The sequence below is a fragment of the Rousettus aegyptiacus genome, unplaced genomic scaffold (assembly GCF_014176215.1).
Source record: "Rousettus aegyptiacus isolate mRouAeg1 unplaced genomic scaffold, mRouAeg1.p scaffold_m13_p_3, whole genome shotgun sequence".
Taxonomy (NCBI): Eukaryota; Metazoa; Chordata; class Mammalia; order Chiroptera; family Pteropodidae; genus Rousettus; species Rousettus aegyptiacus.
The window spans coordinates 75,286,364-75,299,892 of record NW_023416306.1 but is presented as its reverse complement, the minus strand read 5'-3'; the positions used below and the strand labels follow the sequence as shown (position 1 = coordinate 75,299,892).

Sequence of the window (13,529 nt, the reverse complement as noted above, 5' to 3'; positions counted from 1 at the left end):
AGGCTTAGAAAGTCAGGAGGCCATTGCAGGAAACAGGCTCTGGGACTGTTCCTGATTGGGGTGATCAAATGGTTGGCTCCTTTTAAAACTCTTCTCTGGCCCTCAGCAGCCATAGTCATTAGGAAAGTAGTCGAGGGCTCCCAGGAGGGCACTGCAGCTCAGGGAGCACTGGTCAGGCCTGGTGAAGGTGAACCCCCGATTCCTGACTAGGGAGCTGTGTTCCTTTCCGAGGACAGTGTCTTTGGCAGTTCTGATCACCAGGCCAGTCATGGGCCCAGGTCTGTCACTTCTCCCTCTAAAGTGGAAGTGAGCAGTGTTCTGAAGGTCCCCAGGGTCCCACACCCATGGGTTAGTCTAAACATCTGTCATCAGAAGCCACATTGCAGAACCCTTTGCTATTGGGTGTGGAAGATGGTGAACACTCATCAAACAGTTGGCATGGGGGCACAGAAGGGCTGCAGAACAACCTAGATTGGAAAAGGCACCTGCCCACCTCACCTGAGAAACTGGCAGGGGTCCTGGTTTGGAATGTTCTTGCCCAAAGTCAGATTTGCTTAGAAGCAACGTGGCAAGAGTCCTGGATGCCCACGTGCTTTGTCCATACACTGTACAGATCTGGTCCCCAGCAGAGCTGCACCAGGGCCTGGAGGTGCAGGATCCTTGGCGATTTGGGGAGTGGGGGCCTGGGAAGGGTGGGGTCCAGCCAGGCTCCCAGAAGGGGCAAACTGGTTCATTACCAGGTGGTAACTGGCAACTTCATCAGAACCTATGCTGGACCTAGCAGAGGCTCAGGGCAGGGGGCCAGCCTCTGGGGACCTGGGAGGAAAGAGGAGGAAGATGAAGAAAGCCTCTAGAGAGAAAGAGGGTTGGGGAGAGGCGGAGAGAGGTGAGCCAGGCGGACAGCGAGGAGGAGGGAGGAAGAGGGGGAGGGGACGGGGGAGGCGGGCAGGGAAGGCGGAGAGCGGAGGAGGGGCCTGCGCGCCGCCCCGCGCCCTCTCTCCCGCGTCCGCCCCGCGCCCTCGCGCGCCGCAGCATCCCCGCGCCGGCGCTGCACACCGCCCCTCTGCGCCGGCCTCCGCGGCTGCTGCTGGGGCCGCCGCCGCCGCCGCCGCCGCCGCCGCCGCCATTCCTGCGCCCGCGCTCGCCGGCCAGGCACCGCCAGGACGCGCCGTGCCAGGTAAGGGCGGGCGGGCGGAAGGAGTTCGCGGAGCAGGCAGGTGCGCGGGGCGGCGGGACCCTCCCCGAACCCCAAGATCCCTCCTCTCCCCGGCTTTCCCCCGCGCAGGTGGCTCCGCGCGGCGCGGGGGCGCGAGGCGCGCAGTAGACCCAGGCCGGGAGCGGGGTGACGCGCTCTGCCGGGTCCCGCAGCGCTCCTGCCCGCCCGGCCCCGCCGGGCCTCCGCCAGTCTGGCCACGCTCCGGCCACTTGGGCCTGGCGGGGCCCGGCGGCTTCTATTTCTGTCGCGGAGGCCGCTGTCCCCGTGCACTGGACCCGGAGCGGCGCACTCAGACAGGTGGGGCAGGTCGGCCCTGGCTGTGAGTGCTGCAGGCCTCTGCTCCCTTTAGGGTTTTGGCTCCGTGATACTAGAACAGCCAAGGAGAATCACCAGCCTTAGCTTGGCTGCACCTGTTGCAGCGGCCTGGTGAGCTGCAGGGGGGCTGAGTCTGTTGGGGGTTTGCCAGTGCAAACATGGAAAGGAGAGTTGCGTCGTGGTGTCCCTTTTCGTTTATTTGATTTAGCGTTGGGTGGTGGGGGTGCATGGGAGTGTGTAGGTGGGTAGTTCACTGAAAATGAGGCCTGTAATTGAGGGCTGGGCCCTGTTTTCTGGAGCGTGTACCACACGAAGTGGCTCTGCTTTTGTTTTGAAAACCTCCCTTTACATGGAGCATGTCCTAGGCCCTGGGTGGTCAGGCTGAACCTGCGGCCTGTGGCCAAGCAGCCTCCTCTCCTGTTCTGAGCCTATTCAAATTCACTAGGTGCCACTGAGTGGAAGTTTCCAGGGGGGGGAAGTGACATGCATGGCTTGTCACCTCCTATCTCTGCCCCAGGCCTTGGAGCCTGCCTGCTGACTGTCTGGGTGCCGTTATTTGGGAATGTTTACTGTGTCCTAGAAATAGGCCAACTCAGGCAGCAGCGGGGCCAGGATTCTGGTAGAGATAATGCCCCAATTGTCACTTGAACGGTTGGTGTCTGTGCACATCGTCTGCAAGAGTGAAGAAGAATAAAGCAGGCCTCCGCTGGGTACCCCAGGCACTGTGTGCTACCAGGAAGAAAAACTTCAGGAATGAGGGGACACACCAGGCGTTTCTGCAGGCAAGGACTGTCTTCCTGGGAGGCCAAACCCTCAGACTGATAAAAGTTGTCTGTAGTATTCCTGGCAGGTAAATCAAGTTAAGGAATAAAAACTAATGGCCGACACTAAGAGGCAGCTCTGCTGGGTCACTCCTTTCCAGGATTCCTCCATTGCAGGGTGTTGTAGGATCTTGAGCTGGCATGGGAGGGAGACTGGCTTCTGTAACGGGCTTTACCATCTGTATGCCCTCTGAAGTGTTGCCTAGAGTTCCTGTTCCACCCTCCTGACCAGCACACACGTCTCTTGGAAAATAGAACCTTACAGAATCCTCTTCCCTGGTGATTGAGGTGCTCTGGTAGCCTTACTTGGAGTCCTGGCAGATGGTGCACCCTCCCTGGCTGAGGTGTGGGGTTGAAGGCCATGCCACAGTTGCTCAGTGTGTCTGGAGGAGGAGAGATGACCTTAGTGACCTCATCCACATGCGACCCCCACCGTGTGGGTAGTATGAGGCTGATTTGTTCTCAAGTGCCTTCTCCACAGCAGGCAGGAAAGTCTAGGCCAGTGCTTGAAGTGCACAGTAATGGCTGGCTCTGAGCAAGGGGGAGCATCATCCATCAGTGCCAGCACACAGCAAAATCAATAATGCGATGCAAAGATCAGTGGTTGTCTCTGTGTTTCTGGAAGAAGTCAGCGTCTCATACACCCAGCGTGGACGGGCCCAGGCTTCCCACTCCTCCCTATGTGTCCCATTTTTGGTGGTGGGGGAGAGATGGGTGGGTTTGGGAGGGTGGCCGAAGAGCCTCTTCCTGACCCAGTGTCATGTGTGGTGAACCTGAGGCTAGAGCTCATGGGTTGGCAGCTAGACCTATGTCTCTTGGGTGTCTCCCGTGTCCCTGGGTTAGGTTCCTGTAGATACACAAGTGAATTAGCTTCCTGGTTACTTCCTAATTTAAAGCTACTTTTCGCTTTATGCTGAGAATTTGCTTGGTTAAAAGACTCCTGGGAAGTGAGGTGGTGGGCGGTGCCTCTTCCATCTCCAGGTTCTTCCAGGACAGCTGTGACCTGTGAACCATGCAGAGTGTCAGTGGGGTGAGGCTGGCTGTGTAAAAATGAACAAATGAATTTGTCATCGGCTGACTGGCAAGGGTGCTCCCTGGGAGAAAGCCTTAGGTCTTTGTGATTCTCTGCTGGAGACAGCTATTTCCCTCCTGACCTTTCACCAATCCAGAAAGGAGAATAGGAGGTAAGAAGAAAAGTGGCTGCAAAACTGACAGAGTCCTGGTGGGAGGTCCTCTCTCCCTCTGTCTCAGGTTGCCCTGGGCTTGACAGGTGCAACTCACCATCTGGGGACATCTCTGGGTGAGTCTCAGGGTGTTGCCGAGAGTGGGCAGGTTGGGCTGGCTCCTCTGCACTGTAGATGGCATGGCTCACAGCCATGTCCATCCTCCCTACTGTTAGGCCTTGCCTGGAGCTGGGGTGGTGATTTTGGCACACCAATTAAGGTTCTCCTTGGGACTAGCAAACGGGCTGGTCCCAGTTCCTTGAGGTGGCTCACTTTCTGCTTGCCTGACCCTCCTGCATGCATACCTGGGCTCATTCCCTGCTGCTGCTCCTGGGCACTCCAGCATCCTGGGTGCCATCCCCCTACTGCCGCCTCCCTACATGCTTGTGTGAGCCTCCATCCATCCTGTGGGATGGCTCTGTTATTCTAGCCTAAAACTCTCAGATGCTGTCTGTGAAAGAGACTGCACCCTCTCCTGGATTATTTCTTAGCAGTACCCCAGGATTGTAGGCTTCGAATGAACTGCAGCCAGACCCGCAAGTGACCCAAGAATCACTTCTTTCAAATATTATGCTATTTATGAGATAGTTGGTCATTTGTTGAGCAAATGATGATTCTATAAGTATTCTTTAGTAACTATGGTTATTTTAAGAAGATATTTACCTTTTAGCAGTTGGTACTGGAGTATTTGAGAGGAAATGATACTGTGTTTTGGATCTGTTTCAGAGTAGTATGGGTGGGGTGGATTATCCATGAGTAGATAATTGTTGGGTCTAGGTGAGGGCACCTAAGGGTTGATTATGCTGTTCTGTCTACCTCTGAGTATTTTCAAAAATTTTCGTAATAAAAAATTAATAATCTAAGAACCCCAATCCCTCCCCTAAAATATGCCATAGGATCCTTCACTTCATGAAAGAGTTCAGAGGTTTACTTGAGAAGCAATGCCAGTGTATTAAGTGAAAATAACACTCCTTAGTGTAGCCTGTATGAAATGATCCCATTTACGTGTGTGTGTAAGTACTTAATATAGCAAATGATCTGGGAGTACGCACACGGTTTATGGAAGAGATAATTATGGAGTGCCTGCTGGGGACAAAGGGGGAGGGTACTGCTCCAGGCCCCAGGAACACAGCTCTGAGCAAAAGTGTCCACAGCTCGGGACAGGGGTGGGAGGGAAGGCTGTGCATGAGTGTGTGTGATCAGAAGAAAGTGTGACTGCGGTTGTGTATCAGAGGCGGAAGTGCATGTATGTTGGGGAGAAACAGGAAAGGGGGGGAAGAGGGAGGGGAATCTGTACTTATTTCCCCTCTAGATACTTATATTTTATTTGTTTCTTTTACAGTGGAGCTATTTTTGTAATTTTAAAGTTTATTTTTAAGAAGGGTGTCTTTATTAGGTAATATAATATCCTATTTTAAATATTCCAAATTTCTATATCTAATTTAAATTTATTTTAAATGGCATTTGATTTGTAGAAATTCCTTTTTTTTTTTTTTTACATACTTTAATAAGAAATGTTGTGGCTAAAATGATGCACTCTACGAATCAGGATTCACTGAATGTCTGAATATGACTGTGGGCCATGAAAAGGCATTGATACTCTGCTCTCGGCAGCATTGGAGACAAGATCCAAACCCTGAAAACTGAACAGCAGCGACGGTGGGAGAGCTGGGGGTGGGAGGCCCTCAGCTCGAACCCACCACGGTCCTAGTTCAAGTGGAGAAGCACGTTCCCCTCCATGGGATGTGGCCAGAAATGAAAGCAATGCTGGTTCAGTTGGGTGTCCATTGCTGGTTGGAAAGTCTGCCACTGTGGGCTGCTGCACTCATTTTCAGAGGCGGTTTTCTCTGTTTTCTCCTTTCATGTAGTCAAGGTGCATTGAGTAACCTTGATCTGCACTAACAGAAAAAGCATAAAAATGGTAAGTCTGCGAAGTGAAAGATAGAAGTTGTCTGTAATTCTAGTTTTTTTTTTTCTGCTTTACTGCCCTATTGCAAGAAATTTGAGTTGCTTTAACAACAGAATATAATCTGTTTGATCTAGCATTTGAGTGTTGTTTGGCTCTGCCATGTGTGTATTTTTATTTTGTTTGGAAGGATGCTGTGTTTCCAGGGGGCTGCCCAAAATAAGGGCCTGAAGCTAGACCCATTTGTTGACCAGTATTTTTGTTGTTGGCCAGTGTATTAAGTGAAAATAACACTCCTTAGTGTAGCCTGTATGTGTTTTCTATGGCCCAGGGAGGGCACAGCCCAGCTAGGTCCTGAACCTGGGGTGCTGCCTGCCATCAGAATGAGCATAAGCACATGCTGCCTTTTCCCATTCACATCTGGTTCTGTGTTTCCCAGTCCCTAAAGGAGCTTTGGGGTCTTGCTCAAGAAGAGCTGTGCCACCCAGGCAGTTCGGGTACTTGGCATGTCTGTGATCTTTGTCGCTGATGTCCCATTGCTCATCTTTCTTGAGGTGAAGGAGTTGGACCTTTGACTTCAAAATTTGTTGAATTCATGGACTCTTACTGCTTCCCTTATGTTTACTGAGTGCCAATTACAGCAAGAAACCAAGAGACAGAAGGCCTGCCCGATTGGAGCTTACGGTCACATAGAGGGAGATGGAAGGCTATAGAGAGGAAATGAATCAGATTGTGTCACCTATGGCATCATAGTCTATAGAAAATGTGAGGTCCAGGTACTTAGGGAGCTAACAATCAGGGCTATTTGGGATTTGAAATCAGGTGGCCAATGGGCCTCCTCAAGCCGGTGGTATGGAATAGGTGCAGAGGGACATCCAGGCACAAGTGAGCAAGGCCTTAGGGCAGAGTGTTCACTGTGAGGGGCAGGAGCCGCCCTGTGCAGGTGAGGGTCTAGCCAGATTCTGGATGTGTTGTGAAAATAGAGGTAACAGGACCATTGGAGCAACAGAGGAGTCCAGGTAACCATGACATTCTTGGCTTGGACAGTCAGAGGATGGGATTGACATTGTCCTGAGATGGGGAATTTGGGAGGACAGGAGGCTCTCCAGACAGCTGCATCGCTGTCCAGGTGGAGGTAGTGAGGAGCCCACTACACAAAAGAGACTGGAGTTGGGGAGATTGGTTTGGACTGGGTGATGCCAGCACACAGGTGATGTTTTTAAAACACGGGATGCAAGGGAGGTGGGTAGATGGAGAGAAGAGGTCTGAGGCTGACAGACCAGGCAGGAGTGGCCTGCAAAGCAGGAGAAAGCCATGGGCACTGGAGACTATGGCAGGAGGTGCATGGGGAGGAAGGACTGACTGGCCAGGGGTCAAGTGAGGTGAGGACTGAGAACTGACCTTAATAATTGACCTTACAACATGGAGGTTACTGGTGACCTAACGAGGATTCTTGGGGAGTGGCAGACCAAGAGATTACGAAAGAGGAGCAGAAGCCAATAGGCAAGCAGGGTTGAGAGAAGGCTTCTGGTTTAGGTCTCTTCTTGAAGGGAAAGGTGGAGCAGTGGAAAAGGAGGCTGAAAGGGAGGCTCCTGACTGGGTCCCCCAGTCTCAGGAGCTGGATCAGGCAAATGGGAGGAGTTTCTTCATCAGGCCAGCTGTCCCCTGCAAGTTGTCATTGGCCTGTAGTGTGCAGGGCACCTCTGCTTGGCCCTGGGATCTGAAGGCAGGGGAGGAGGCCAGGGAAGCAAAGAATGGTCATAGAAGCTTTGGACAGCTGAGCCCTGAGTGTGGCAGTGAGCACTTAGGGGGAGTGGACACTCAGGGGGGCCTGGAGAGCTAGTTCTCTGGGCAGGGGTGAATGCCCTCCCAGAGGAGATCACAGCTGTGAGGGGCAGGAGAAGGGAGAAGGGGTCCAGATGTGCTAGGGGTTGAGAAAATGAAGCCTTGACCTCGGGCTTGTCCAGTCGCCAGCTGGGCATGAGCGTTTCCTCCTGACATTGGCCTGGTGTTTCCTACAGTCAGGCTCCAGCCACTAGTGAGGGCCAAGGTTTTATCTATAACATCAACTTAATTCCACATCCCCTGAACACTAGGAGAGTAAGAGAGCACTTCTGGAGCTATGGTCCCATGCCAGTGGCATCTAGTCTCCGAACTTACTGGAAGTATAGGTTCTCGGCTCCACCTCAGGCCCCCTAAATCAGAAGCTCTGTGTTTTCATGGGCCACCCAGGGCATTTGAATGTACCAGGGTGTTTAAGAGCTGCTTGGGCTAAGCACAGGTTGCCCTTCTGTGTACACCCTTCAGGAGGGACAAGAAGGTAGAGGCGGGGCATGGTCCTGACTCTATTAGACTTGGGTGCTTGCCTCTAGAAAGTGTTTCCTCATCCAATTTTATTGAGGTATAATTTACATACAATAAAAAGTACTCATTTTAAGTGCACTGTTTAGTGAGTCTTGACAAACGTATACAGTTATGCACCCACCATCATAATCATGGTGCAGGCCAGGGGTTGACACACTCTTGCCTGAAGGTCAGCTGAGCCATTCACCCATTCATTTATCATCAGTCGCAGCTTTGGTGCTGTTGCAGCAGAGTTGAGCTCTGGAGGCAGAGAATGTTTGGCCTGTGAGCCCTCCCAGAATTTCCTGTTGCCCCTTACCACTCAGCCTGCAACCCAGGCCATCACTGATCTGCTAGGGTTAGATTATTATAGATGAAATTTCTTTCTTCAACAGTTTCGAAATGGTAGCATGTGTTATAGACTCGTTGTGTCTGTAGTTTCTTTCAGCATGATATTTCTAAGATTCTGATGCATTGCTGAGTATCTCAGTACTTCATGTCTTTTACTACTGAGTCCTGTTACATTGTGTGGGTATTATGGTTTATTGATTCACGTGTTGGTGGATGTTTTTATTGCTTCCTGTTCAGGATTGCTGTGAATATAAGTGCTGTGAGCTACAACTCAACACAGAAGGACAAACAGCCAGCTAAAACATGAGCAAACAACCACCCTGAACAAACCCGATCCCATCTGATCTTGGAAGCTAAGCACGGTCGGGCCTGGTTAGTACTTGGATGGGAGACCACCTAGGAAGACCAGATGCTGTAGGCTGACAAGGTCCTTGCAGTCTGTAAGGTCAACCAAGCGTTGCCTTGCCTAAAAAACAAAACAAAACAAACAAACAAAAAATCCCATGAGCAAACATATCTCCAAAGAAGGTATACAAATGACAAACAAGCACATGAAACGATGTTCAACATCATTAGTCACTAGGGGTGTGCAAATCAAAACCACAGTGAGAGACCACTCCCCACTTGGCTTTTTCAAAAAAAATGGAAAATAACACGTGTTGTTGAGCACATGGAGAAATTGGAACCCTCCTACACTCACTGCTGGTGAAAATGTAGAATCATGCAGCTTTGAAAAAGTTTAAAGATTCCTCAAAAAGTTAAACACGGAATCACCATATCCCCCAGCAATTCTGCTTCCAGATGTATATGCAAAAGAATTGAAAACAGATACACAAACAAAACACTTGTACACGTACACAACTGTTCATAGCAGCAGCCAAAAGACTGAGACGACCCAGTTGTCCATCACTGGATGAATGGATAACCAAATGTAGTCCACCCAACAATGAAATTTTACTCATCCATAAAAGAATGGAGCGCTGACACGTGCCACAACGTAGATGACCCTTGAAAACGTGCTCAGTGAAAATAGACATAAAAGGGAACATATTTTATGATTTAATTTACTGAAATGTCCAGAATAGGCAAATCCATAGACAGATAGGAGATCAGTGGTTGCCAGGGTTTGGGGGAGGGGAGAGTGAGGAGTGACTGTTTAATGGGATTTCCTTTTGAGATGATGAAAATGTTCTGGAAATAGTAGTGATGGTTGTGTAACATAGTGAATGTACTCAATGTCACTGGATCATAGACTCTAAAATGGTTAAAATGGTAAATTTTATGTGTATTCTATCACAATAAAAATGATATAAAAATGATTTGTGCATTTGTGTGAACATCTTACTATGGACATGACAGGTGGATTTGTAGGGTTGTGTGGGAAGTGTATGTCTAACTTATAAGAAACTGCGGACTTTTTCCAAAGTGGATGTGTCATTTTCCGTCCCCGCCGCCGATGTGTGAATGTAGCTGTTCCAAGTCCTTGTGCAAACTTGCCGTTCTAGTGGGTACGTTGTGCTGTACTGTTGAGGTTTAGTCGAATTTCTTTTCCTGTGTGTGTGTGTTAGCTATTTGTATATGTTCTTTTAAGTATCTGCTCAAATTTTATGCTGACTTTTGAATTCGGCTGTCTTATATTTGAGTTATAAGAGTTGTTTACATATTTTGGATTCAATCCTTTGTCAGGTTATTTTTATGGCAAATATTTTCTTTTAGTCTCTGGCATGCCTTTTTATTTTATTAAAGACATCTTTCAAAGGACAGATGTTTTTCTGATTAAATGCAGTTTATCAGTTGTTTTTAGTAGTTTGTGCTTTTTGTGTTCCAATTAAGAAATCCTTGCCTCACCTATTTTCATAAAGATTTTCTCCTATGTTTTCTTCTGTGGAAGTTTGGTTTTAGGTTTTATGATGAGATCTATTATCCATTTCAAGTGTAACTTTTAACTGGTAAGGGCTAAGGATTGAGGTTCATGTTTTATAAAGGATATCCAGTTGTTCCAACACCATTTATTAAAGAAGCTATCTTTTCCCATTGAATTCTATCTCTTGGAATCATGTGTGAAAAGTAACTGAACATGTCAGTGTGGCTTTGTTTCTGGACTCGTTTCTGGTTTGTTATGGCTTATTCCTCACCAGCGCCCAAACCACACCATCTTCATGATTGTTGCTTTCTAATAAATTCTCGAAGTCGGGTAGTGTGAACCTTCCAGCTCTGATTTGTTTTCAATTGTTTTGTCTATTCTAGACACTTTGCATTTACATATACGTTTGAAATCAGCTTGTCAGGTTCTACAAAAAAAGCCTGCTTGGGTTTTGACTGTCATTGCCTTAATTCCTTAGATCACTTTGGAGAGAACTGACATCTTAACAGTACTGAGTCTCTCAGCCGGTGAGCATGGGCTATCTCTTCATCTGTGTTCATCTTGCTTCATTTCTCTTAGCAGTGATTTGTAGTGGACAGCGTACAGGCCTTACACATTTTATCAGATTTATTCCTAAGTATTTCATGTTTCAGAATGTTATAAATGGATTTAAAATATTTTCATTTTCCTATTGTTTATTTCAAGTATATAGAAATTAATTGTTTTTTAATATTTTTTTGTTTATGTGACTTTTCTAAATTCACTTATTTATTTGAGTAGCTTTTTTGGTAGTCCGTCAAGAGTTTGCACAGAGATAATCCTGACAGTTGTAAATAGGGACCATTTTACTTCCTTCTTTCCGATTCTGATGCTTTTTGTTTTCTTCTTCATATGTCCCATTGTGCAGGACTTTCAGTACCCTGTTTAACCAAAGCGGTGAAAGTCGACATTCTTACTTGTCTCTGATCTTAAGAAGAAAAAAACTTAATTTTTTAAAATTTAATATGTTAGCTAAAGATTATGTAGATGTCTTTTATGAGGTTGAGGAAGTTTTCTAGTTTGCTGAAAGTTTTTATTAATGGATATTGAATCTTGTCATATGCTTCCCCTTTATCTATTGGGATACTCATGGCTTTTTATTTTTATTTTTTGTAAATATGATGAATTACTTTGATTAACTTTTGAATGTTAAACAATCTTGCATTCCTGGAACAAACCATAGTTGGTCATGACCTATTATCTTTTTTATGTATTACTGGATTCAGTTTGCAACGATTTTGTTAAGAATATGCGTAACTATATTCATGAGGGAGACTGTACTCTTTTCTTGTAATATCTGTCTCATTTCAATATCAGGGTACTGTTACCCACAATTATTTGGGAAACATTCTCTCTTCATTTTTCTTTTCTTTTCTTTTTCTTTTTTTAAAGTTTGTGTAGGGCTAGTATTGTTTCTTCTTTAAAGTTTAATAGAATTTGCTAGTGAAGTCATCTGAGGTTTTTTTATGGGGAGGCTTTTAGTGGTGAATTCAGTTTCTGGACATAGGGCTGTTAAGAATTTCTGTTTCTTCTTGAGTCCCTCTTCCTAATTTGTGTGTTTCAAAGAATCCGTTTATTTCATCAAAGATGTCAAACTTGTTTGCATGATTTTTTTTGTACTACTTATTATCTTTTTAATGTCTGTAGGATCTATGTGATGTTCTCTCTTTCATTTCTGAGCCTAAGATCCTTTTTTTAAAAAAGTGAAATAAAACCCCAGTGTCCCCCCAAACCCTCCCAGTTACATCAGAAACCCCTGGGACTAGAGGGAGGACACACATCAGTGATTTTGACAAGTAGCTCACAGAATTCTAATGTGCAGCCAGAGTTGAGAAACTTTGAGGTGGAGGCAAGAGGAAGAATACTTCCTGGTGGTCCAAGCAGGCCCCCTGAGAAGGGGAGAATGCAGATCTGAGGAAGTAGAAGAGGACATAGGGTCATATCTGAGCACGGATTCTGTTTGTACAGAGATCGCTAGTCTGTGGTGGTCCAGGTGGGGGTGGCTGTCCTGACAGGAGCATTGAACTCTTCATAAGCTGTGATTATGCCTGTGGGTGTGTGGAGCATGCTTAGTTACTGCTCGACTCTGGAGTGAGTGAGAGATGGGAAGGACAACAGCTGGGCCAAGTGACAAGACCTGGAATACCACAGCACACAGCATAGACTTTCTTCTCTGCAGGATTGTTTGTTTTTTTAAGTCACGTTTACTGAGGTGTAATTTATATACAGCATAATTCACCCTTTTTAATGTCCCATTCTGTGAATTTTGATAGGTACCACCTAAGCAAGACATGGAAAATTTCTACAAGGTCACGATTTCCCGTGTGCCCCTCCAGAGTTAGATCCTTTCCTCTGCTCCCCCTGCAACCACGGATCTGTTTTTCATCCTTACAGACTTTTCCAGAATGTCACATAAGTGGATCAGTATAGTTTGTAGCTTTTGCGTTTGGCTTCTTTCACTCAGCCTTGTCCAAGTGTTTGAGCTGTAACGAATGCAATCACCCATTTTTAAGGGTGACTCTGGTGCCTCTGATTGATGTGTTGGATGGCAGGGATGGAGACAGGGAGGCCGTCATAGGAAAGGATAATGTGGTGATAGTCATAGTGACTTTGTAAGTGACATGCCAGATGCCTTCTATGCCTGTCTTGTGGAATTCTGACCATAGTCCCATCAGATTGGGACAGTCCTTCCCTCTTTTTTGTGGGTGGGGACATTGAGAAAAGAGAATATAAGAAACTTATTTATGGATCTCTCAGCCAGGAAGAGGTGAAGCAAGATGTGAGCCCAGGAGAGGCACATTTCCCGTATGAAGCATCTAATGGGCACTCCTCTGAGGGGTGCCCAATGGTCGGAGCGTTTTACAGATTTTAAAGATGCGTGTGCCATTGGCTATTTGGGGTTCAGCATCTAGAATTTTATCCTTAGGAATCTTTGAAGTAAAGAAGCATTTATTGGAAAGGTAATTTCCTAGTGTTGATAGATAGGAAACCCAGACTCAAGCTAAAAGCCACCAAAAGACACAAATAGAGTCCAACCGCGTGGTGCCCAGAACACCACAGCCACCAGCCCCTGGGCCCTCTGGCACTGTCCCATTCTGTGAGTCTCTGGAGGGCCAGGTAGGTACCTCATGGGTGGTCCTGGGCTCTGGAGGGCCAGGTAGGTACCTCATGGGTTGTCCTGGGCTCCACTCTCTGGTTATGATCACCACCCTTGCCATTGGGTCCCCCAGCCAGGGTCTCAGACTTTGGAACAGAGATGAGCATCCCTTCCATGGCCCCTGGAACACCTAGCTCCCAAGACCATGGGCCTGGTGAAGTGTTTAGGGTTCTGAGTCTAGGGTACTTTGTTACACGGCAGGAGTGGCAGGAACAGAAGCAATGGCTCCTGGGGGGTGGGCAGGGCCTTGGGGTAGGCAGGAGTGGCCCGGGACATGGGTGCTGTGTGGGAGGG

The 13,529-nt window shown here is 47.5% G+C and overlaps 1 protein-coding gene and 1 pseudogene across 3 annotated transcripts in view; both read left to right on the top strand.

Moving 5' to 3' along the window:
- Positions 1-1,118: 1,118 nt before the first annotated feature.
- SEMA4D (semaphorin 4D) overlaps positions 1,119-13,529 on the top strand; it is a 103,835-nt gene continuing 91,424 nt past the window's right edge. For 2 of the 3 annotated variants that reach the window (XM_016122908.2, XM_016122900.2), the window contains exon 1: positions 1,119-1,177. The gene's annotated coding sequence lies outside the window, so the exon portion shown is untranslated. The remainder of the gene's footprint in view (positions 1,178-13,529) is intronic. The other variant, XM_016122906.2, reaches the window with a different exon arrangement.
- Positions 8,483-8,596, top strand: LOC118600687 (annotated as a pseudogene).